Below are 7,500 nucleotides of genomic sequence, written 5' to 3'. Positions count from 1 at the left end.
CATAACTTTGGTTGGGTAGGTGATATTATGATTCTAATTTAACAGTGGAGGAAACTGAGGCAGGCAGAGGATAAATGATTTGCCCAGGATCACACAGCTAAGTAAACGACTGACTGGATTTGAATTTGGGTCTTCCTGATCTGACTGTAGGCCCATTGCTCTATCCACTGTGCCTCCAGCTACCAATCTAGGCTGTTAAGAGTGGGGAAAGGCAGTTTTCTGGCTGTTTTACATATGGAAGCCTCAACTTTCAAATTAGATAGCAATCTCCCTAACAGGCCTTGGGAGTAAGCAGAAATGAGAAAGAGTTTCCTTAAAAGGGATTCCAACTAATCCGATTTGGCTGAATCATAGGGAAAGGCACTGAGAAACAATACAAAAATAAATAAATACATTTTTAAGCTGGAAAAAAACTGAAAAAATATTAAACAATGAGATTGAAAAAGACAGAATCTCAGAGCCAGAAACAACTTCAGAAGTAATATAATTCAACTTTTACTTGGAGGCATGAATTCTATCTACTACCTCAATGATAGAAAACTCATTACTTTCCCCCTCCAGGGCAGCCCATCGTCATTTCTTGGCAGTTACTATTGTTAGGAACTTTAGTTGCCCTTCAGGTCCAAGCAGAGAAAGTCTAATTTCTCTCTTCCACATGACAAATATTTAAAGATATTACCATATCTCCTCAAGGCTCATCCAGATTAAACATTTCTGATCATTCAACTGATCCTTATATGGAATGGTTTTGTATACACTCACCATTCCAGTCACCCTTCTCTGGATAAGTTTCAGTTTATCAAAGTCCCTTCTGAAATATGGCACCCAGGAGAAGCCTGGAATCCGATCACGGCCTGCTTTGAATGCCAAGCCAAGGAGTTCAGACGTTAGCCTGTAGATGATGAGGAACTACTGAAAAATTTTACAGCATGCAGTGATAGGACCAGAACTGTGCCTTAGGAAAAGTGGTCTGTAAAGTCCTGAGAAACGGATTGAATGGGAAAAAGATGAGGAAATCATTAGGTGATAATATACAGATTTTTTTTTATTGGGGGGAATGGGATGATCCAGCTCAGCCACTTTAGTTGTGAAGAAAGACTCATAACTAGCTGAGAAGTCCCTTACAGTATGCTAAGTTAGCTAAGACTCAGGTATTTATATAGTTAAGGAAATGAACAAAGGTAAAAGAATTTTCCCAGACTCCCCCTTCTTGAAAGTCTTTATTGATAAATTAGATTGATTGTGATCTTTCTTCCTCAACTATATTTGGAATGTAAGTCTCTATTTTCTCCTTTTGGTGGTTATATAGTCTTTTCTCCTTCTAGCAGCCATAAATTCAAAATTATACCTTCTTTTTTTTCTTTTCTCTTGAAAACCATATACACTTAAGGAAATTTCTGCAATGTACAGAAATCTGTGTCTATGCTAAAACAAATAATAAACCTGGGTTTCTGCTCTTAAATTCTGTGTATTGATAGTTTCCATTAACTAGCAGAAGCTATCAATATGTCTGTGTATGTTTCCATATCATTCCAGTAGTTCAGGATTAAGGCGATAAAGACTTGAAAACTGAGAGTAGATAAAATGTAAAAGCCAAGGCAGAATATCACTGAGATAGATTGTCCTCCAGATTCTCTCTAAATTTGGATTTTCCTAGGAAGCAAGGAGAAAGTGAGCAGGTAGGTAAACTTAGGGGATAGAGCACTAGGCCTGGAGTCAGAAAGACCCAAGTGTCTTCAGACACTTACTAGCTGCATAACCCTAGGCAAGTCACATAACTGTTTGCCTCAGTTTCTTCAACGATAAAATAAGCTGAAGAAGAAAATGGCAAACCACTCTTGTGTCTCTGTCAACAAAATCCCAGATACGGGGTCACAAAGAATTGCACATGACTGAAAAACAAGAAAAAAGAAGAAAGAAGGCACAGAAGAAAATAATTCATTTTGGATGGGGTTTCTAAAGAAACAGGGGACCTCCCTACTTCTGCATTTCAAAACACAAATTTCTTCCAACATTCAGGATCAAAGGACTCAGAGAAAGAGGAGATAATAAGAATCTCATCCCTTTTCATTTAACAAATAAGAAAACTGAGACCCAGAGAATATTTTTGAAAGCTATTTGTCCAACTTCACCAGGTAGTAAAAAAGAATATAAATCCTCTGATTGCACTTCACTCTACCACACCTTTGATGAAGCCATAGCTTGGAACCTTTAGAATGTAATAACAATTGACTTTAGAGGTAACAGAGGCAGCCAAACATAGCAGATAGAAAACCTGCTTCTGAGTCCTTCCTCTGACCCATACCAGTGTGACTCTCAATGCCCCAAGCAGCTCTCTAAGACTATAAATGGTAAGGCAGGTACAGATCTCCAGATCTAGGGGGAATTTTCCCCACTGGCAGATCCTTAGACCAATGAAAGCATAGGTATGGGCTCCACCTCTCTCCAAAATAAAAGATTAACAAATTTATTCCTTTTGAACAAGTCATTCATTCCCATTTAAAAAAAAGAAAAAGTTTGGAGAATTGAAATGATAAGAAAAGTGGGTCATATCATTCATATATCTTTCATTCAAACCTATTTCTCCTTATTTTTAATTCAGTAGTCTTTCCATTATGTCAACTGCTCCTGTACTTTCTTGGCCAGTCCCATTCCTCCCTAAGCTCTGCTCCCAAAATCTTTTCTCTCCTCCTCTCCCCAGCCCCCATCAGTCCTGGCCTCCCTCCCCTTCTCCAGCATGATGTTCCTCTACTGAAGTTCACACCAGTCACTTCACTTCTCCCGCATCATTCAGGGGATAACAATGAAGCATCTTATGAGTGGAGAAAAATATGGACTGAGCCCAGCAGGCTGCCCAGCCCCATCCTTCCTATGCCTTTGTCTGACTCAACTCACTGCAGTTTTCAGATGGCCCTTTTGCTCAGGGACATGTGGGACAGCCAAGTCCACGGCTGAGCCAAGCTTAATCAATTTTCTGAAGCAATTTCCCACAAAATAATTCTCTTTGGGGTCTCCTAAAGGTCTCATCACTATTCTCTGCTATTAAAGATTTGCCATTTAAAGGCCTTTCACATAGACACTTAAATATATAAACTGGAGGCAGGAGGTTTTAAGAATTAGTAGGGCTTCTGGCAGCAGCTTTGAAAGTATTTTTTCCTCCATTGTAGTAAAACAGAAAAAATATTACTTATCTCCTCCTCTCCCCTTCAGCAAACCTCCAGGTTTTTTGTATACACAATGCTGAAGTTCAAAGATAAACATTTTAAAAGGCCAAAATCTTCAGGGTTTTTTTTTTGTCCTGAAGGTCCATATATCACAATTCAATCTTTTTGGTCTCCACAAAACATTATTTGTACTTGTCTTTATTGTCCACTATTAAATAGCTGCACCTTAACTAGAGTTATAGCTCTATTCTCCTGGAAAATGCATATCAGACAAATTTCATTACACTAGAAACAGCCTTTTTTCTTGACTATTTCTCAGTATTTATAAAGGCTAATAACAAAAAAGTCTATGGAGTAAAAAAATTACATGTTTAAAAAAAGAAAAGAAAAAATCTCCAAAGTGGTATCAGTGAATAAGGAAGGGGATAAAGAGAAAATATTAGCAAAAGAGAAAAAAGGATGAAAGATGTGTTCTCAGAGAAACCAAAGGCCTGTCAAAATAATAAGCACCAGCCAAGCTAGCCCATACACTGTTCCCATAATAAAATGCTATTTTTTATGCTTCCTAAAAAGGTATGTGGATAAGCAAGAGAGGGGAGAAAAACCCACAAAACAAAAGAAAACTCCTTCTTTTGGCTTGGTAGGGCTTGGGCTAAAAACTCTCATTCTTTCCAAATATCAGCAAGGAAGCAAGGTTGCTCACTAAATGGATGTTAATCCCCTAAATGCAGGGGAAAATGCAGGCCTGATTGTCTATTGGTTTCTTAAGTCTCAAGTCTACAGGGAAACGTAGAAACCTTTCTTTTCGACAAGTGTCATCAGAGTTAAAAGGAGAACTTTTTCAGTGTTCAAGATCATATAAAATATATAACAAATAAGTTACATAAAGCAGTCATAACATTCTGGGGCTTCAAGGAAGGTTAAAAGTCACCCAGTTCAACAATCTCACTATTCAGAGAGCACAGCAGACCCAGAAGGACAGATTGAATGAGTCAAGGACAGATGGCTGTTAGATGACAGCTGGAAATAGAATCCAGGTCTTCAGACATCTAACAGTGTTCTTTCCAGCATGCTATGCTGAGTGAGTATTGCATTTCTGCATAACCTTTTCTTTCTAAAACGAATTGTTTAATAAGTAAAGGTTTTAGTAAAAGTACCCTGGGAAGGACCTGAGTTCAAATCCTCTTAGCTTGTACCTACTACCTGTGTAATTTAATGTTCTTACTTCAGTTTATTACTGCTCTATAAGATGAGGGGTTTGGAGCAGGTATTACATAATATATAATTATAGACATTAACCAGGCTTTTTGCCTCTTGAATCATAATGCATACATATAGATAAATAAACAAAATAAAATACATGAATACTGGTCAACAAGCATTAAGTACATGACTACAAGAGATTGTGGTCAAGGTCACAGAGAAAGTAAGTGAAACTAAAATCCCTCCCATCTTCTCGCTACTACCTCCCAACCACATGCCATCCTCTCGGCATATAAATTGGGTAAGACAAGTAGTAGGTGGCCTAGAGATCCCTGGGCTTTCCGCTAAGAATGCACCAGTGATGTCTAAAAAACTTCCTCCCTTTTATCTCCCCTCTCAGACAACGTGATAGACTAGCAAAAAACAAAGCTAGATAAACTGAGTTAATAGGCATTCATTGTTGGGATAAAATAAGTATTTTACCAATAACATTCTCCTGACGGTTTGCACATGACAGTCTTGGGAGGGTCTTGTGTTTGAGAAAAATCGAAACTTTTTCAGCTTTTCCCCTACTAAATAATTTCTGCTGATACACATGATTAGTTCTTAAGGAAAAAAGCAGCAGTTCATGCTTCCAAATAAGAATATATATATTTTTACCACTCTCAGTGCTTCCAGGGGAGTCAAGGTACCACAGCAGTCTAGCTCCTGAAATGGATCTCCTCCAACAGAACTCCCAAGCTAGTATAGAATGATGTGTCCAAGCAAGGAAGAAGAATTCAATGGAAATCCCACGAAGGATCTGGAAGAAAGCAGATGAAGAAAGACTGAGCAAGATTGGAAGAGAAGAAATTCTGCAAGCTGAACTTAGGTTCAAACTAAACGAATTCCAACAAGGTACCTGTTTTCTTGCTATATATGAGCTGCACAGCACTAACCCCTGAGGCTTTGGTATTCTGATTATAATGCAGTTACACCTTGAAAAACAACAAGTGCTACAAATCAGAGCTTGATTATTTTTTGTAGTTGACTGATTATAAACTTAAGAAAGAGATGGGGAAAATATTAATTATGTAAATTAAACTTAAAAGTGATTCTGAGTACATTTTTTAGTGGAGGGAGGAGCTGGTTTTTTAAACATTTACTAGCACATCACTGTCCATTGCCCTTTAGTACAGGGAGAAAATCATTTTTACACATCCTCTGGACATTCCTTTCCCCTCCCACCTCCAGAGCCAGGTCATCCTTCCTATACTTCTAGGGACCAAAGTAGTAAAAAGAAAAATGAAGATTCCATGGGAACAAATTAAAAAAAATAATTTCACTTAACTGCACATTAAAAAAAACAACAAACCTCAAATCATCAAATGTTAGGTTCTTACTATGTGCTAATGAGATAATGAGATATTAGGTTCTTACTAAGTGCTAAGTCAGTATTTAACAATTCTCTAGTTCCGGCCTTTACTAAGAGTTTTACTTGTGAATTCCTGGGGAAGAGCTTGCATGCTCAGGAGGAGCAAGTTCATTGGTTGAAGTAATTTTTCCCAGAAGCCCTTGCATTATCCCACGCCCATTCTCTGGGAGGATAAAGAGGGCAGCTCTGGAGAAAAGAGAGAGTTTTTGTCTGCACGAGACTTGAGGCTGCTCTCTGCAGGAAAGGAAGTCGGCTCTCTACAGGAAGAAGAATCTGTCCGAGAGATTTGAGTTGACACAGCAGATCTCCTCCCAGAGAGAGATGGGCAGCTTCTGGAGACAACAGCACTTTACAATCAAAACATTTTATTTTTAAATAAAATGAAATTCTTCAGAAATTTAAACTAATTACCATAAAATATAATGGTTTCACTCATTTAATCCTCTACTAAAGTCCTACTTAAATATATGAAGTTGAATCTGAATCCTCAAAATTATTTTATGGAGCACAAACTCTGGAAGATCTTATCAATTTAGCAAGGCTTCAAGTATGGACCTAGAACTGATTTGAGTGTGGACAATGCACCTTGTTTAAATATTAAAGTGACTCATCACCAGAAGTTTGTTTATCAGGTTTTTGGACACATAAATTCATAAACATCACTTGATGGGAGGACACAGAAATAATTAAGATAATCATGAAAGTTATAGGTAAAAGAGGCAAGCAAGATATATAAACTGAATATTGTAATTGAGGTGAGGCAAGATATAATTATTGCTAGGAAATAATTATAAAATATTTTATTAGCTCATGTGAGGGAGAAATGATTTCTAGCTGGGTAGGGGAAAGGCAGGATTCAGACAAGACTCCATGGAAGAAATTTGATAAGTGGGAGTTGCCAGTGGCTAGAATACAGAATGCAGAATAACACAATATGCAGAATAATAATAAAGGACAAGGCTAGAAAGATAAATCCAGGAAGACTTACAAAAACACAATCCAAGACCTACAAAAAACAAAAAAATCCAAGCAGTCTCAAGTTTATTTGGCGGAAATAAAATCCCCCAAAAGTTTAAACAAAAGAAATTACATTCTCAGAGTTAAGTCTTTACCAGATGGCAGGACTAGCACCAAAAGGCATAAATCAAAGAGGGGCAAATTTTAGACCAATAACTGTAACGTGCTGTTGTCTCCAGAAGCTGCCGATCGCTCTCTGGGAGGAGATCTGCTGTGTCAACTCGTTATCTATTAAATAGAAGACTGGCTATGATCATCATTGCTGAAAGAACTTCTCAGGGCAAGAGTTCCCCCATGATGATATTCACAAAATCACAGGTCTTTTCTTTATTGCTTTCAAGTAGATCATTTGCCTCTAATTATAAATTTGTGCTATAGGATAACAGTTTCTGAGATCTCTCCCACTTCTGGGATTTTGTGATTCTAAGAAGTTTCTTGAGATATTATGGAAGAGGACTCAAAGGATTTAGAACTAAAGGAATCTTAAGAGGTCATCTTATTTTACATTAGTGGAAACCGAGGCTAAGAGAGGAAAAATTACTTTTCTAGGCTTATTCAGGTAGAAAGTAGCAGAGGTAGAATATGAAACAAGGCTCCACTATTCTCCTTATTAATAACTACACCATTTCTCATCAATTGGGTGGCTAGGTGGTACAGTGGATAAAGTGAAGGGCCTGGAATCTTCCTAACTTCTTCCTTAGT

The 7,500-nt window shown here is 37.7% G+C and overlaps 1 protein-coding gene across 8 annotated transcripts in view; it reads right to left on the bottom strand.

The window, feature by feature from the left end:
* CTIF (cap binding complex dependent translation initiation factor) overlaps positions 1-7,500 on the bottom strand; it is a 486,242-nt gene that overhangs the window by 414,261 nt on the left and 64,481 nt on the right. For 7 of the 8 annotated variants that reach the window (XM_074279342.1, XM_074279337.1, XM_074279344.1 and 4 more), the window contains one exon: positions 5,028-5,169. The exons of the other annotated variant lie outside the window; for it this stretch is intronic. The gene's annotated coding sequence lies outside the window, so the exon portion shown is untranslated. The remainder of the gene's footprint in view (positions 1-5,027; positions 5,170-7,500) is intronic. 8 annotated transcript variants of the gene reach the window in all.

This window comes from Sminthopsis crassicaudata, chromosome 1 (genome assembly GCF_048593235.1).
Source record: "Sminthopsis crassicaudata isolate SCR6 chromosome 1, ASM4859323v1, whole genome shotgun sequence".
NCBI classification, from domain to species: Eukaryota; Metazoa; Chordata; class Mammalia; order Dasyuromorphia; family Dasyuridae; genus Sminthopsis; species Sminthopsis crassicaudata.
Note: the sequence above shows the minus strand (reverse complement) of the source record. Positions and strands in the feature narration are given on the sequence as shown.